The 18,469-nt window shown below is 46.8% G+C and overlaps 1 long non-coding RNA gene across 1 annotated transcript in view; it reads right to left on the reverse strand.

Moving 5' to 3' along the window:
• LOC144770806 (uncharacterized) overlaps nucleotides 1–18,469 on the reverse strand; it is a 78,482-nt gene that overhangs the window by 30,589 nt on the left and 29,424 nt on the right. The window contains exon 3 of the long non-coding RNA XR_013599032.1: nucleotides 9,390–9,497. This is a non-coding gene — a long non-coding RNA (uncharacterized LOC144770806). The remainder of the gene's footprint in view (nucleotides 1–9,389; nucleotides 9,498–18,469) is intronic.

Below are 18,469 nucleotides of genomic sequence, written 5' to 3' on the forward strand. Positions count from 1 at the left end.
GGGAGGGGAGGTGATGGTGGAGGTGCGTGAGTGGTGTCTGGGGTGTGTGCTGAGTAGTTGTTTGATGATGTGAATGTCTTGTTTGATCTGGTGGAGGGTGTTGGGTGGGGGGTGACTGGAGTGTGATAGACAGAGTAGTTGTTGTTTGATGATGTACATGTCTTCTTTGAGTTGGAGGAGGGAGGCCGTAATGTGGTCCACAGTGGGACATGTGTTGGAGGTGGGGATGGGAGGGTCAGGCGTGGATGACATAGGGGAGAGGTTGGTGGTGTGGATGAGAGTATTGGTGGTGGGCGTAGAGTGCAGGGTGGAGGATGGGCGTTTATTAGTGGGGACGGGGGTGGAGGTTGGGTAATGGGGGGTGAGACTGGGGGGGTAGTGGGATTGTAGATGGGGTCGAGTTGAGTTGATGGAGGTGGCGTGTTCTGTGTGATTAGTTAGTGGGAGGAAGTGGGGGCTGAGAATGGGTGGGGGTAAAGGGTGGGGTTTGCCTTTGTGTGTGTCGGTCTGATGTTGATCTGGGATAGGCGGGTTGCGGGTGGGAGCTGTGGTATCAGGGGTGAGAGGAACGGGGATGAGAGGAACGGGGATGAGGGCTGGTGTGTAGGTGGAAGGGGTGGGGTGGTTGTTGTAAGAGGGAGAGAGATCTATGTCTGTGCTTGAGGGATGTGGGGTAGCTACGGTAGGTGGGAGAATGACTAAGGTGCCGGGAGTAAAGGGGTGGTGCATGTCTTTTTGGGTGGGGGCTGTGGTATCAGGGGTGGGGAAGGGGATGAGGGCTGGTGTGTGGGGGGAAGGGGTGAGGTGGTTGGTGCAAGAGGGTAAGTAATCTATGTCTGTGCTCGACGGGAGTAAGGTAGATACGGTAGGTGGGTGAGTGACTGGGGTGTCGGGAGGAAGGGAGAGGTGCATGTTGTTTTGGGGTTGGGCTGGGTTAGAATGAATGTGGTTTGAGGCTGTGGTGTCAGGGGTGACGGGAATGGGTGTGGTATGGAAGGGTGACAAGGTGAGGTTGTAGGGGGGGGAGGGGGTGCCGCTGGAATGTGTGGGTGAGGGATCTATGTCTGTAAATGTGGAGTGCGAGGTAGTTACATTAGGTGGGTGACTGTCTAAGGTGCCGGGGGTGGAGAGAAGGTGCGTGTCGTTTTGTGGTTGAGCTACGTTGGAAGGGTTGTGGTTGGGGGCTGTGAATTCAGGGGTGATAGGCCTGCGGGTGCTATGAGTGGGGGTCCGATGACTGGCGAGGTGCTGTTTGAACGTGGGGAACAGGTTGTCTAGTAGTTCCAGGTTCTTGTCTGTGGATTGAATTAGGATAATCCCGTTATTGTATATAGTGATGGTTGTTCTGCCCGGGAAGAGTTGTGATGGAGTGATGGAGAGTTTTAGGCAATGCGCGAAATTCCTGGAGGTGGAGACGGTGAGTAAGGTGCGGAACGTGTTTCTCCATTGGGCTCTGCGTGTGGTGTGGAAGATAATATCAATGTTCAGTGAACCATTGACTGGTGAGAAGTAGGTGTCTGCACAAGGAGTTTCAGGGTGGGACCTCAGGAAGTTGTGTTTAAAACGTTTAGCGGCTTTTTTAGTGAGTGAGGGTGGGTAGTTGATTTTGTATGTGTGGTTGCCGACGGGTTCCATGATGGGAGGACAATCTAGGTAGGTGTAGGAGGGAGGGTGTAGGAGGGAGGGTGCACTGTCCTAAACAGTTGCGTGGGCCTAAAGTGATACTAGTGCGTGCACAGTAATGCTATGCGCAGAGTACCGCTGCAGACAATAATAGTGAGATAATTGGGAGTGACACTAGTGAGCTGCCAAGGTATTTGAGGTAGTACTCGGTGCATACAAGATTAACACTTGAGATGGGTGCGAGTTGCACAAGTATAGGGTGCGCAATAAGGATATAAGGGAGCAGAAAAATGCGAGCAGTCAACACATATGCGGTAGTAATCAGTGTATACGGGAAGGGACAATGTAAGTGCAGGTTACATCAGTGACAAGTCTATGTGAGAAAATCGACAGTACATTTTAGGAATAGGAGTGAGGAGTGACAATAGTGAGTAGTCAAAAATGTGTAAGGTACAGGAGTCTGTGACAGAATACCATTGCACACATAACTTATATGAACCAACAAGTGACATTAGTAGTGAGCAGCAACGAAAAATATATGAGGTATAAAATATGAAATATAGCACTGAGAAAAATACTTGAATAAAATAAACTAACTGTGCAGACCATAAAGAATATCTAAATCGAAGGTGCCAATAGTGAGTAGTCAAAAATATGTAAGGTACAATGTACCGCTGTGCTCGTGGTGTGCATCACCACCTGGTCTTTGATGAACTCTTCTTCCCAATTGTCATATTTGCACGTGGACGCCAGTCTCTTCAGAGCCGCTACATATTCCTCTACCGTCTCACCCGGGCGTTGTTTCCTTTGCTGGAAATTAAATCTGTCCACCGATACACACACCGCCGGTCTGTAGTGTGCATTCAGGTCATCGATGGCGTGGGCATACACATTATCATCGGTACTTCCTCTTTCCTTTGGCACCAGGCTCTTATAGATGCTCAGACCTTCCGGGCCTAGGTTTAGCAACAGGATGCGTTTTTTTCTCTTGGGATTGAACTGTTCCTCACTCTCATCTTCCAAGACTCCTATGAAGTTATCAATATACTCTCTCCAGTCCTCCCACTTCATTAGTGGTTCCCCTGGTCTGGGCAGAAATTGCACTGGCGCCATTGCATATCCTGCTTGCGCACTAATCTTCTCACCTTTGATCGTGGGTTGCGTGCTCCCTTGGTTTCTGGGACTGCCCGGTGTGTTGTCTTGTTCTTCTGTACTTGCGTGAGACTGGGGACTACCTGCGTCAGCCCCCTCGCTCTTTTGTACGGAATCCAGCGCGGTTCTCCCTGTCTTGAGGGTTATTGCGTGATTTGGCGCGCTTTGCTTTGTGCTCCTGGGGCCTGACCACCCCCTTTGGCTTGGTTGTTCTGCCTTCCTGGGTGATCCTGGGCTCTGCCACGCTCTTTAGGGTGGCTACCTGTGTGGTAGCTATTGGTCTCTTCTTGACCACTGTTTCCCTCGGCCACCTGGCTCCGTGGTCCTGCTCGCTGCTGTGTGTCTCCTGTCTACCGGTGTGGATGATGCTTCCCTAGGTGACTTCTGCAGTGGGGTTCGTCCCTCGTGGTGGGTAGGGATCTACCATCCCACCCTCGTCGCCATTGTAACGTCGCTGTTACACCCAATAAAGACGCTGCAGCAGTGGTAGGTATAACGGATTATTTATTCTTATACTGTTCCCTAAAGAGCGCCGAGCCGCTACCTCCGTACTCTCGGCTTTCGCGCCACTCAATGCGCGCGCAGCCTCGAACATGGCTGCCCAGCACGTCACGTCGGCGAGTGACGTGCAACAAGTAGACCGCGCCACAACAGCGCCCGCCCTAATTAGGGAGTTTAGCAACTTTAACACTGAATACATTACCCGCAGAGCACTCCACCGTGGAACACCACAAAACCTAGCGCAAATGAAATTGACACTTAGAGGGGTTGCTCAGTACGCAGTTGCCAACCAATTTGGTGCCCCTAATTTAATGGGGGTGACTCATTGTTTTCCGCTGTTTGCTTCCACAAAGCAAGTTCCAGGATAGTCCGTGTCCCTCTATGAGCTATGAGAGCTCCTTTTGTTGGTGCCGCCGCTCGGGCTGTTCTCAGACCGAGGCGCGACAGGAGACACTCTGCTGCCTTTGTCCAGCGAATGCGGGGTGTGGGCTCCTCAGATGCTCTTTCATATGCAAGCAGTGGTGCATCATGAGAAAGGACATTCCTCAAGGATAGTTCTTTTTTGTGCTCCTTTGGCTCCCTCAAGTGGCCAAGTGGAGCAACAAATATGTAAAAAGAAAAATCAGTGACACTCGGAATATGTAAAAAATCAGTGACACTCGGTTTAAACCAGGTCATCTTATTTTCAATCGGTAGGATACTATCGTTTACAGTCTGTTTTAACTGAATTCCGGACAGCCTACCAATAGTTCAGTTTTATTCCCGTTGAGGCGCAGGCAGTTATTATTCATCCACCCGGCTACAGCTGTAAGACAGGTGGAGAAGTTGGCTGCTGCCTTGACCTGGACCTGGGCTAGGGTGATCACCAATTGAGTATCATCGGCATACGTGACGATGTCCACTCCATAGGATTCCACAATTCGTGCCAGGGGTTCCATGTAGAAATTGAATAACGTTGGGCTCAAACTTGAGCCCTGTGGAACACCGTGCCTTAACCATCGGGGTGAGGATTTGAACGGGGGGCAGTGTACTTGGAAACTTCTATCTTTTAGAAAGGAGCATACCCACTCATGGGCCGAACCCTCAACTCCCATTTCCGTAAGGCGGGTTAGCAGTGTGGTGTTTGACACGGTTTCAAACGCCGCACTCAAGTCCAGTAATACCAGTGCCGCCGTCTGCCCCTCATCTACTTTCTGCCTGAGCATCTCCGTAGAAAAGAGGAGGGCTGTTTCAGTTGAGTACCTAGCCCTAAACCCAGACTGAGATGGATGAAGATGCTGACCTTCTTCCAAAAACTCCATGAGCTGAGTGTTGGCAATTTTTTCCACTACCTTCATACAAAACGGGAGAAGAGAAATAGGTCATAGGTTCTCCAGCTGGGATATATGAAGGTTGACTTTCTTTTTAAGAGGAATGACCTGCACCTTTTTCCATTCATCCAGCACATGGCATTCCTGAAAGGAAAGAGAAGCCATGTAACTGATATAATCAATTACCACTTCTAGCTGGTTCTTAAAACTCTTGGGCGGGGCCGCATCATTAGGAGAGCCTGATTGAATATTATTCGCAATCCTCAGCATTTCCTGCCTAGCAGGTACTTTAAAACAATTTAAATGCAAGTCCTTGAATGTTTCGGACAATTCTTAGGCTGGCTTGTGGGCATGCCGGCCCTATCCTGAAAAGAGGCATATATTTTCTCCACCTTATTCACGAAGTGATCTGCGATCGACTCGCAGATCTCATCGGAAAAGGTGTCTTGTGCCACAGTCCTTGCAGGGGCCGTAAGCTCTTTGTATATGGTGAATAGTTCCGTGGACGTATTCTCCGCAGACTCTATTCTCTCCTTGAGGAAAGCTCCTTTCGCTGTCCTTATCAGTTTGTGATATTTCTTTAAGCTATCCTTATATTGCTGTTTGCAACTAGAATCATAGTCTTTACGCCAGCTGCGTTCTAAGTTTTTGCAAACCGATTTAGCTACTATTAGCTCTTTATTAAACCATGGCGCAGTTTTGGACCGCCTAACAGGGGCCTTAGTTGTCCATGGCGCTACTTCATCTAAGGACTTCGCCATCCACTCTTCGTGTACCCACCAAGCCTCGCTCAGAGTGTCACTCAAAGGTGGCGGCTCCTTCTGCAGAGCCAGCTTATAAGCTTCCTGGTTACATTTTTACCAGTTCCTACGTTTGGGGAGCAGGGGTTTCCTCTCGTATATTTCTAATGAGCATGATTTCACACAGAATGGAATTAAACAGTGGTCAGACCATGGCACCCTGGTGGGGGGGGGGGGAACCACCACTCCCTCCCAGTTTGCAAAAATGGGGTCTAGCAAGTGACCCAATTGATGCGTGGGTGTTAGGGACTGAAGTTCCAGCATAAGGGGTTTCATTGCGGACACGACCCCCTGCGCTTCCCTACAGTTTGCATCCTCAAAGTGAAGATTTAGGTTGCCCAAGATAAGGAGCTTACTGTATCATAGGGCAGGCTGGGTGGCAATCTCTGTCGGCGTTCAACAAACTGTGAGGCCAAACCCGGGGACCGATATATCAGAAAACCGTTAATAGTGTTTTTCGGGGAACTTTTTATAGTGAAGAACCCTGCCTCACTGTTCACAATCTTAACTGCATCCAAAGTGTATGCCAATTCCCTTTTATGGATCAATGCAATAACCCCCCCCCCACCCCGCTGGGTCCCCCTATCCACTCTTAGTAAGCAATATTCTAGAGGAAGGGCTTCCAGGATCTCCGGAGTGGATACCTCGTCCAACCAGGTCTTGGTTAGAAAAAGCACATCCGGCCGACTATCCATTAGGAGATCATGGATTTCCAATTTGTGCTTCTTCAAGGAGCTGCAGTTCAGCAATGTCATACTAATCATTTCCACCTCCTTCCCGGTACCCTTCGATGTGAATGGATCATAGGTACATTCCATACATCGGAATGGCAGCGTTTCTGCGTGTATCCTATGCCTATATCCCTCTTTGACCCTGGGGCACATGTTAAGTAGTTGTTCTCTGGTGTAATGACACCTGCCTAATCCCATGATGTCATGTCGGGCAGGGGTTCTGGCCCCAGGCCGCATCCGGCCGCGGACGGACGCAGACGGGCTTGCCTTTGGCGCGCCATCAGCGCGCCCGCTGCGCGGCCGCCGTCCTTCTCACATTAAGTAGGGCAGTTCAGGTCTACGCAGGAGTAGGACAGCGCGACTAGAGCGCTACCCTGTTTCCTGTTGTGCCCGGAAGTGCTGGGCTGCCTCACCCTCCGCAATCAAACGCCCACTGTCATGCCCAGAGATTCCCTACACACTGTCCCTTTAAGTTAGACCACTATATAAGTTACTAGAGCCCTGGGAGCGACGCTTTACGTTCTTGCGTCTAGCTCCGTTGCTTTAGTGTCCTGTTACGGGTTGCCTGACTTCCTGATTAGTTCTTCCGGTTCAGTTTGTTTACGGGAGTCCGCCGACCTCCGTGCTCAGTGCGAGCCTCGGCTTTCCTTCTCCCCCCACAGAGTTCTTGTGAGTAGCGGACGTCTTCTGCTCTGACGTCCGCTTATGTTCCGTTGTTGGTGTTTCCTTAGCCTGAACCACCCGTATTCTGGAGTCCCGCCCGGCGGCCGGGTTCTTCCCCGCCATCTGGCTGGGCTCAGCTGCAGTTCCTGTTTTCTTCTTGGCGCCTCGCCCGACGGCCGGGCTTTGACTCCGCCGTCCGGCTGGGTGTCTCTGTAACCTGCCCCCTCCTTCACGTGAGTTGCTTCGCCCGACGGCCGGGCTTTGACTCCGCCGTCCGGCTGGGTGTCTCTGTAACCTGCCCCCTCCTTCACGTGAGTTGCTTCGCCCGACGGCCGGACTTGTTCTCCGCCGTCCTGCTGGGCAGCACTTTGGCCCATTTAGTTAGTTAGGGTTTTTTTCCTCTTCTGGTGCATTTTCCCTTACCTTGGTGCACTGCCCAGCGGCCGGGCTTGTTCTCCGCCATCCGGCGGTGCCCCTCCCTGTTTTGCCCTTCATATGTTTCTTGGCTGTATACCTGCTGGCCCCAACATCATTTTTGCTCATTCCTTGGCCAGCCTCACTGTGTTTGGGGATTCTTGCGTGGACACGAGTGGGGTGCAGAAGTCAATCTACACGACTTAGAATCACGGTAACAGCGCTGTGCGCTGCATTTATATTTTGGTTACTGATATAACACTATAGAATCCTAAACGTATGTTCTGTAATTATAGAATTCCATGCAAGGCAGTGGTGTTGTCATCAGGTTATTGTCATAGTCGTCTGAATAGCGGATGTTTCCAGAAGCCTTCTACATTACGCAGAGTGAGAGTTTTATACTTTAGGACATTGACACTCATATGTTCAAGGTAGGAAGAGAATGGTTACTATTCTTTGTTTGTCACACTGGTAACAGCTCAAGACGAACTCCTACAACTCCCGCATATCCATTCCACGACATAGACAAAACAATTGTGGTATTTAGTGGTCATTTACAGAATATAGACAAAGTGTAAATGTGTTTTTGTATCTGTATTTAGAAAGATTGTATATTTCTTTACAGCCCCACATCTACCTGAAGTCCATTCTGAGTTGCTACGCATCCTCCCTGAAGACTACAGTCAAGCTCTTTATTTCTCCCCCAACCTTTCCTTGTTTTGTCTCCCTGTTTTCCCCTGGCGAGCCTCTCGATACTCTAGTGTTGGATAGAGTCGGAAGGCCGTAGGGGAAGGCTGTGGAATATTCTTCGGATCCTGACGCTCCTGCGGAACCTGCCTGGAAATCATTACACCCACAAGGACTCGGGTCGGGACACAATGCTAGCAACAGTGAGTATTTGCAGTAAGTAAGACCAAAATGAATTTAAAAAGTAAGGCAGTTAAAAACAATTTATGCAAGACAATTGCGCGAGTCAGCAAGGTCTCTTGTGTCAATGCAGGCAGCTCTCACCAAGTGGATGCGTCTGTCTCTGCCACCGACAGATCTGCATCCACAGCGCGGCACGAGAAAACCTCCCTTTTAAGTCGGGTGTAGGACAGCGCGACTAGAGTGCTACCCTGTTTCCTGTTGTGCCCGGAAGTGGTGGGCTGCCTCACCCTCCGCAATCAAACGCCCACAAGGACGCGGCGGGACGGGGGGGCCACAATGCTATCAACAGTGAGTATTTGCAGTAAGTAAGACCAAAATGAATTTAAAAAGTAAGGCAGTTAAAAACAATTTATGCAAGACAATTGCACGAGTCAGCAAGGTCTCATGTGTCAATGCAGACAGATCTGCATCCACATCAGCAGTATACCTATGGTAATGCCGTCAGCAGTATCCCTATAGTAATGCCGTCAGCAGCATCCCTATGGTAATAACATCAGCAGTATCCACGTCAGCAGTATCACTATGGTAATACCATCAGCAATATCCACGTCAGCAGTATCGCTATGGTAATGCTGTCAGCAGTATCCCTATGGTAATAGCATCAGCAGTATCCCTTGGGTAATACTGTCAGCAGTATCCCTATGGTAATACCTTCAGCAGTATCCCTTGGGTAATACTGTCAGCAGTATCCCTATGGTAATAACGTCAGCAGTATCCCTATGGAAATACCGTCAGCAGTATCTCTATGGTAATACCGTCAGCAGTAGCCACGTCAGCAGTATCGCTATGGTACTACCGTCAGCAGTATCCCTATGGTAATAACATCAGCAGTATCCCTATAGCAATAACGTAAGCAGTGTCCCTATGGGAATACCTTCATACTCCAGAGCACTGAGTAGAATACCCTGTAATTACTGTAATGTCTGACCAATGTTTGTATAGTTGATGCAACTGGTTTGCTATTGTTATTCTGTTGGAGATGATGCCTTATTTACTCCTGTTTAAATAAGGAAAAAAATCACAACAAAAGTTTTATAAAAAGAAAAACACACATATAACATAGTATATGACATTTGGGGTGGTTTCATGTCTCTGTTAGAGTTTACTAGCAGACATCTAAACCGTTTGATGTTAAAGCAACCTGCAAGGAATCTTATCACTCATAAATGCAGAAAGAACACTTTGATATCATTTTCACTTTTTGATATTCACAAGCATGGGTCTTTCATGTAAGATAAAACATTTTATAAATAACTGAATTTTACCTTATCACACTTTAAAAACGCTGCTTTTGATGACATGAATAAACCGTGCTACTTGATTTTTTTTATTAATAGGTTGGTGTTTTAAGGATGAGTAATGCCGATTTGATCCTGCAATATAAACATAAAAGACATCGGGCCCATTAACACACGGCTTTTTGTAGTACTTCCATACATAGTTCGGAGACACAATGGATCTCAAAACGCAGCGTGAATTCATCATATTTACTCCATGAAAATTGATTGCAGCAATATTTGTGTCCAGGCTTGGCTGCCAAGCAGGGAAAACCTACTAAAACCAGACATTTCTTAAAGCTCGACACCTAGGGGAGTATATGGTGGTGTAACCTGCATGTATCCCACAGCGTTTTCTTACACAGAACGCCCTGCTGTGAAGCTGGCTCTTTATGTAGCGGACCAAAATAAGGTGCGCCGTGTAAATAGCCCAGCCAAACCCCAACTGATTTACAGAGGCACAAATGATAACCCAAATGCTCTTTTTTTGTGGCAGTGGTCAGAGGATAGTGCCAAGCAGTGGTTAATTTGTAAAAAAAAAAAAAAAAAGTGCCAGGGTTCTTGTCAGGCGGCAGCTTGAACCAACCCGTTTCTCCAGCTAGCGCTTAAAACAGAACCAACTACTATGCATGAAAGTGGGGAGATGATTTAACGAAATGGCCAGAGCTGCAGTCTTTGGAGCTGGGGAAACAGGTTTGAGTATCGGCATCGGCTCAACATTCTGTGATTCTGGATAAATCACTTAATCTCCTCATAAATGAATGTGTCATTAACTGGTGCTCATGAAATGTGCCAGTGTTGATGATTAAGTGCCAGTTCTGAGCACTGGAAACCACCGGCTTAAATTAAGCCCTGGTGCTAAGCATTTATTGCACATACAAAGGCAGTAAGTGAGACACACAATCAACAAAGAAATCTGACATCAATTTACATTAAAAAAACACATATCTTTATATGAATTTAGATACCAAGATTAACGGAATCGGGTAAGTACTTTTCGAGATATTAATTTTTTTACATTCCAAAAGTTGACAGTGCAATTTATGGAGTGGTGATGTTATCCTATGGAGAGAAAACATGTATTGCATGCGGGCATTTGCCAGTGACCCTTCTACTGGACTTAAGGTGAGTATGGTGCAAGGTCCATAGCCACACCAACCGATCACCTCGGGTGACCCTGGGGCGGCCGGGTCCAGAGCTATGTCTTGGCACCGGGGCGCTCAGTTCCCTTCAATGGAGACCGGTACGGTTGAAAAGAGGATGAAAGCTCAGACAGGGGTGTAGTGTAGTTCCTATATTCCCAATAGGCTCTGTGCATTGGAATAATATATCCTATATATTAGACGTAGGACTGAGGTTGACTAGATCTCTATCGAATATACTAAACTTAATAGTGAGTCAGAGGTCACTAGAAACTTTCTCGAATTCACAAGAAGGGATTAGTTCCTGACAACGGCATAAACATGACAACTTTGTTTCCCAAGAATAAGAAATATATCTCTAGAGCCGTGGAAACAATAGATAAGTGTTTCACTCAGTCACTCATGCATGCTTCTTTCAAAAGAGTTGCAGAGAAATAGAGAGACAGGCGTTTTCAATAAAAAGGTTTATTGAACAGTCTTCTTTCTCATGCAAGAGTAGTGAACTGCTACAATAGTTAAGCAGACTGCAAAGTATAATGCGTACAACGAGAATAGTATTATAAAATAATACTGTAAAAGCATTGTATGGTTTCTAAGCCATATAAAAATACATACATAAATAACATTGACTAAAATACTCAACTGGTGTTTCTAAATACGCCTATCTCAATGTACCTAACCTAAGTCTAGTATGAGGGAAGAAGAAAGTATTGTGTAGCATAGGTTTAGTTGTTTTTGCCAAGAATCTACCAAAGGTTACTCTAGGTTCTACTCAGCTCCGTACCTTAGTTAGAATGAAGGAGGCCTGGTATCTCTGTCTCAGGACTCGATTTCCCAACACCCCGCAAGGGTAGCTTGGAAACACTGGAGCTGGATTCTCAGCGAGAGAAGGGCAGCCTCTTGATCAGTGCGTCAGCTGGAGGGTCGGCTTCCTTAGGCACTTGCTGTAGCGAGCTGCATCGGGCAAGTAGATAGTCGAACTTCTCCAAACCACTGTAGTTTGCCACAGCAAGTTATGGTATATTTATACCTTGAAGGTGTTTAGGAATGCCATAGATTGACGTAAAGTCGGGCATAATAACGTCAGGAAAGAACCCCTAGGGAATAGTTGTTCTTTGCAAAGTACATGAGTTCCTGGACAAATCAATATTCAAGCAAGGGGAAGTTCCCAAACTGCTTAAGCCGATTTTCCAAGAAATCGTTGTGACGTTTGGTATGGGTGGAAGTAGCCATGCCTGTATTTGGTCTGCATGGGCTAGGTCTAAATAAGGGATTGATTTCTATGCCTATATAAGGGCAATGTGAATTGTACCTATATAAGGACATGGATCAGGAGAATTCACTCGGAGCCTAAAACGCCAAACATCAGGAGAGCCAGTCTCTGTGAATCCACAGGGGGGCTTAGTCCTTGAGATGCTCGGGCGCATAGGGACACCGTTGGTCCACTTCTCCTCGGGCTGTAGGGCTTGGGTGCAGTGGTGTCGTTTTGCGTGGGGTCCGTGCTGCAAGAGACACCCGCGGTTGAGGGGGTCTGCACTAAGAGGCTGCAGGTGGTCACTGGGAGTCCATCCTAGGCAAACCGAAGGGTAGACTTAGCCTTTAAGGGTCTCAGGACCCCATTGGCACCATCACCTATCTTGGACTCGGGCTGTGAGGCACTGCTGCGGAGGTGCTTTGTGGTGTTGGGTGGCGGCATTCCGAGGCTCACTCTTTGTCTTTGTTTTGCAGAAGAGGGGCAAACAGGACAGCTGGGACCATTCTCGGTGTGGGTCTCACCTTCCCTGAAGTTCCTTGACATGCAGGTCGCTTTTCCTTGCCGTTCGTGTCCGGTCTGAACACAACAAACCTTGGTTGCTGCAAGGTTTCTGATACCCCCGGGTATTGGAACTGTGTGGCTCCAGTCCTTCCTGATGTACCCACACTTGGAGGGAGGATGGATCTGACCGGTGGGAGCATGGCAACCTCTTCCTGTATGGCAGCTCCATTGGTAGTCCCGGTAAGCGGCACATCAGTGAACTGGATCTTGCTTCTTTGGTGCCTGTAGTTGCACGGAAGTAGATCCTCTACAGCAGGGGAGTTTATCTAGCAATTTGTGAAGCACTGACAGCATTGCAGGGAGTGTCTATACCCTCTATATCACCACTTTCTGTGGGAAGTGGGAATAATCCAGACAACCTACTTCCACCAAAAACAAAAACAGTGGAATTTTCCTTGTCGTGTTCACATTAGGAAGTCCATCTTAGGGGTGGTAATATCCTGAGTGTGAAAACACCTTCTGACCATCCAATTTTTCCACCTGTCCTGCTGTAAAATGGGCCCTGGGCAGAGGGTGGAATTTGCCTGATATGGGGGCAGTCAGGGTTGCATATCAAAGGCAGTGAAGCTTTTGAAGCCTCCTGCCATGATATGCTGCTTTACTAGTCATCCTGGTTGGAGGAGGTGATAACATCTCCTGCCAGAACGGGCTTGGTTTCCGACCTCAGTGAGCGTGGGCTCTCACCTCCCAGGGGTCAGTAATGTGTCTGTAGTGGTAGGCATAGCAGGACCAGTCAGTCAATACACTAGAGGTCGATAGGTTTTCAGGGGGTACCTCTAAGGTACCCTCTGGTGCATGTATTAATAAACCCATCACTGGAATCAGTGTGGGGTTATCACTGCGAAGTGATTGATACCAAACACCATAGGTTTCAGTGAAGCCATAATGTAGCTGGGAAACTTGTTTTGACTTATGCCCAGTACATACCTTAAGATGGCTTCCCCGCTTCCCTGTCGCTTGAAATGTCAGAAATTGAACTGGCCAGCACAGGGGCAGAGCTGTTCAGGCAGGTATGTTCTCACATGTAATATAATGCACCCTGCCTTAGGGCTGTAAGGCCTCCTGTAGGGGTGACTTACAAATATTACATGCAGGGTTTAGGGGACATGGCATACAGAGTGTGTGCCCTGTCTTGTTTTCTTTTTAGAGCACCTTGTCACGCAGCCTGCAGTGGCAGTCTGCATGAGTTTGGTACTGGGTTCCTTAGAGTGGCTATGCTGCAGCTCTTAGGGACCCTCTTTAGTACATATACCCTAGAAACCAGGGCTACCACTTACTAGGGACTTACAGAGGTGCTAAAGGCCCAGCCAACTGAAGATCAGTTGACCAATTATGTTGTTTTGGGCAAAGAACACTGGCACTTGGGACCTGGTTAGCAGGAACCTAGTGTACTTCAGTCACAGTTTCATCAAGTACCAGGCAAAAAAGTGTGAGAGGGCGGGGGGACTACTGCAACAAAAACCCAGTTTCCTACACCTGCAAACCTCAAGTTAGCGAAAATCAAATTTACTGACATTTCTCTGAGGGAACGTTCCAGAACCTGCAAGGAGTCAGAAAATTCCTACCAGCTGTAGCATAATGATGTTATGCGCAGTAGGACCCTTGTAGTTCTGGGTGGACTCTAAGCAGTGAACAGGAACTACATAAAATTAAGGGAGGTATTTGGGAGCGGTTAATGGGAAGTATGATGCAATACACAGTTTGTGAGTGTGAGCTGAGTAAAAGATGCTTAACCGCTGCTCAAGTGTGGCGTGATTCATCTGCATGCTCCAGGGCTGGAGAGGACGCAATAACTGGTGACGAGTAGGGGATATGTGCTCGAACAAAATAAGACTGCTTGCCCTGAGAGTTTGCACTTGTGCAGCAAACTACTCGTGCATGCCGCATGTGCCCACAATAGATGCAAAGCAGTTTGCATCTGCCACATGTGGAGTCAAAGCCCTTCACCAGCCCATACTCTACTGCAATAGCGATCAAAGGCCCTGCAGAGGAGCATATTGAAAATTCCCACCAAAACCACCGGTGAGGTGGCCGACAGAGATGCTGCGCTGCACTCTGAATACAGAGCAATTAGTCAGATGAAGCAAGAAACAACAATAACGTTAAAAAGTATGGGAAACAGAGAATTTACTCACCATCCAAGAAGACTGAAGCATATGCAATGCGTGCTTTTCCTGGGACTTCTGGTTGCAGAAGTTGTCGGTGCTGGCCTGCACCATGTTTGCCTAAACAGCATGTGCCAACGCAATGGTGGAAGAAAACCTGAAATACAATGCAGCCATGTTCCTGAAGCCACCACCACCTTTCAACACGAATAAGAACTAGAACATTGGTGCCTTGAGGGCTGTGTGGATGAAAACATTAGGTTACTTCATAGACGCACTAAAGGAAGAAAATTACAAGAAGATCATCAAATATTTTAAAAACCTTGCAGATGATGGAGTGCGAAAAGCGCTAAAGAAAGTCCCATCGACTGATGCCAAATCATACCAAAAGATAAAGGAAGCGTTGGAGCCCAAGTTGAAACCAAATGCTTAATATCAACTAAGAATGGTATATCTTCGACCAAGGAGACAACATGCACTCATTTAACATTGCAACTTCTACGATTTTATAGACCAGAAGCCTTTCGCCTCAGAGTCAATGATGCCAGCCTTCAGATTTGGCCGGATGTTGGGAGAAATACACTGTCTAGAGAAAATGCTGATGGCTGCAAGAACAGAAGAACAAGCAGACCGACAAGCTTCTGACGTGGAAGTAGGAACAGCACACAATGAGTTGATATTGACAGTGAAAAGCAAGCACAAGCATAAACAAGAAGTACGTAAGTCAACGTCTACAAAGAATACAAAGTTATGCTTCCTATGCGGATTTATTTTCCCCACAAAGCTAAATGTCCAGCCATAGAACAAGTCTGCAAAGGTTGTGGGAAAGAGAACCATTTCATAACTTTGTGGAGAGCTAAATAAAAATCAAGTGTGTCACAGGGGATTGAGAAAATGGACGCAAGAACATTCCAGAAGCTTTCTCGCTATGCCCTAAAACCAAAAAGCAACAACAGCTATAGGAAGTAGAAACCAGGCAAAATCAATCGATGTCAAGCTCATTGTACAAAGGTTCTTTGACGTCACCAGTACCAGCGAAGAAGATGGGTGTGCACTGATGAAATCTACCAAAGGACAGCCTGCGGGGGGTTAGCTGTCTGAAAAGTAAATCATAGTTCAAAGGCAGCTTATTAAAGTGATAAACTTCATTTGGACACTGTCCCAAAATCACATTGAAAGTGAAAGATCACCCAATAACTTTTATCATAGACAAGCATCATGCCAGTGGAAAGATTTAACAGCCTGTCCTCTGTGCCTCGCCTCACTCCAGCCATATAGGTGTATGCCTGCGCCGCTTCTGAGCCATTGCAAAGACAATGGTCGTTCACAGCGACAATGAGACAAAAGAAGACATTGGTACGAGCCACCATTCACGTTTTACAGGGGATTTTATTGAGTAACTGCTGGCTCAGTTTTGCCACCACTGCAGATATGAGGTTGATATCCCTCAACTATAACCTCTGTGCTCAGTCTGAGATCACAAATGAAAATACAGCTTCACATGGATGAAGACATTTGCCCTGTTGCTCAGCAGCACCGTAGAGTTGATTTCCATGTCCAAGAAGCTTCAGAGAAAGAGATGGAAGCACTCTTAAAACATGCCATCATTAAACGCTCCACAGGACCCACACCGTGGGTTTCGCCTATATTAGCAGTACCAAACCAAACAAGCATTGGCATAGCCAATAGGTCTTGCTTTTTGGACATTATAAGTGTTTAGCCATGCAGCACATTATCCTGGGTGCTGTGCTACCATGGATTTAAGAGCTATACAATTACTACACACAGCCTGCAAAACAATAAAGCTTGCAAGAAAATAATTTAAAAAAAATTACCTCTGCAAGCAAGAAGTCAGTGGAAGGACACTGGCCACAAACAGGAAAGTGTACTTGGTCCATGCTCCATGGAACCCAACATAAACTGGAAGAAACCGGGAAGCTGGATGTACTGACCACTGAGAAAACAGGAATTGAAAGAGGTTGACTCCAACCAACAGAGCATGTGGTGTCAAGGCGAGACTTAAAAAGGACCTTGAAAAAATACAAGTCAATAACTTTTGTGAATCCTTGCTTACCAATGACAAGCACGAGAGTGAGGCTGGAAGCCTCAAAAGTGACAGAACAAGCAATGTATAACACGGGTACAATAAGAAAATCAAAATGCTAGTTGCTTAACTGATAGGACGTCAGCAAATGCTGTGTTTTAAAAACAGTTTTTGTGCAATTCCAAACACTTTATCAGATGGTATGAGGTTTCCTAGAAAGGAATATCTGGGTAGTGCTGAGTGGGGTATTGCATTTGAAACCACCTTGTACAGGGTAGCATTAGCCAGAACGGACTGGGTAAGGTTTACAGATAGCTTTATTGGGTCACAATGGAACCAGCCTATCCACTGCCCCTCCTCCTCCCCCACATCCTCCCAAAGGCATTGTTTGTTTTTGTTTTGATTAATTTGTGCCTCCTAAACTAGAAGTGCGGTAGCAATGGTCATATGACTATAAATGCCTCTTTGCATGCATCTACCCAGAGGGATTTTTAAGAACTGTTCTGGTAAATGGTGCATTTATAAACTCGGGTAAGACGTACATATTGCAGAAGTAAGATTAGTTCAAAGGAGGATTATGGGGATCTCCGCCCAAGGAAATGTAGACTCTTCTTTTGTACATTTTGAAATTCATTGAGTTTTTAACATTAGTCGATAGTCAGTATGATATAAAGGCTGCTTTAGTTAACTCTTACAATTAGTTTTGTGTGAATATTGTGGTAAATAGTACATTTACAACTTATGAGCAAAAAGCACTGGGCAGAACTAGCTATTTTGAAGGCTTCTTTAACTGGGAGCATGGAGTGCATCCTTGTTATGCCCTGTGAAATCTTAAAATAAATGCTGCATTTTCAGTAGTTACATGATTTCTTATAATGAGATAATAAAACGATTAAGTCCTAGTACATTATGTGCTGCTGCATTAAAAAAAAATATTTGCAAAGGGGTCTCACATGACAGGTGGCTAAATGGCAATTATTGTGGCCAGCACGTTTTCCCGCAGGGGTCACTGGAAAACATTATGGTAAACAGTGTTTACCATAATGAACAGTGTGTTTTAGATCACTTTCGCCAGCAACTAATGCCACAGTTGGGAATCATTAAAATATCACTTTGCCAGGTGCCTTTGGGGCCTCACCCAGCCAACCTTTGCAATGGTGTATTGTACAGCAGAACAGACAGTAAACATTGGTCAGTGCTACCTGTAATTTTAACCCCGCAATACAGAAGGTGCTTGGGGATTGTTCAACAAGGAATGTTATGGTAAATGCTGCATGTCACGAGTGAATGTTGTACAATCACAGAATTCTTTTTTTTCACTATTCATGAGTTTCTAATTTGCTGTGTGAGGACCCCCAGCCTGCTGAAGTTGGCACAGAAAATTCAAGCACCTACCGGGCCAATGGACCTTAAAAGGGTCAGAGACTACCATTTTCTGCATCTAATCTGGCGGCGGCGCTGACTCCAGGACAGCTATTGTGATCAGCCATCAAATAATTCATGGCCACTAACTGACGTACACACAAATTTGTAGGCACATTGTGGGGCTGGAAATGAGATACCAGATTTAAATTTCAAAGTGGTACAAAAGGGGGTGGTGAAGGACGGAGCATCTGAACCAATCAAACACTCACACCCAGTCAACAGATCTGGGTTTTATCCATCACCGTTCTTTAGCCCACTGTGCCACCCCAGTTCAGACATGGCCATATGCAAATCAGTCTGACCCTGTGCCTCATGGGAACAGTCCAGCCCGAACTGCCAAGCCATGCCTTCCCTGGACCGGAAACAAGCTTCCGAGGACCGGTTTCTGGCATTACAGCTGTCTTCGGCCCGGCTTGCTTGAATCCAGTGGCAAAGTGAGCAAGGAACTCACGTCTGAGCATACCCTGCCACACTTATGGCGGCCAAAGCGGTACAAAAGGGGGTGGTGATGGACGGAGCATCTGAACCAATCAAAC

This window comes from Lissotriton helveticus, chromosome 7 (assembly GCF_964261635.1).
Source record: "Lissotriton helveticus chromosome 7, aLisHel1.1, whole genome shotgun sequence".
Taxonomy (NCBI): Eukaryota; Metazoa; Chordata; class Amphibia; order Caudata; family Salamandridae; genus Lissotriton; species Lissotriton helveticus.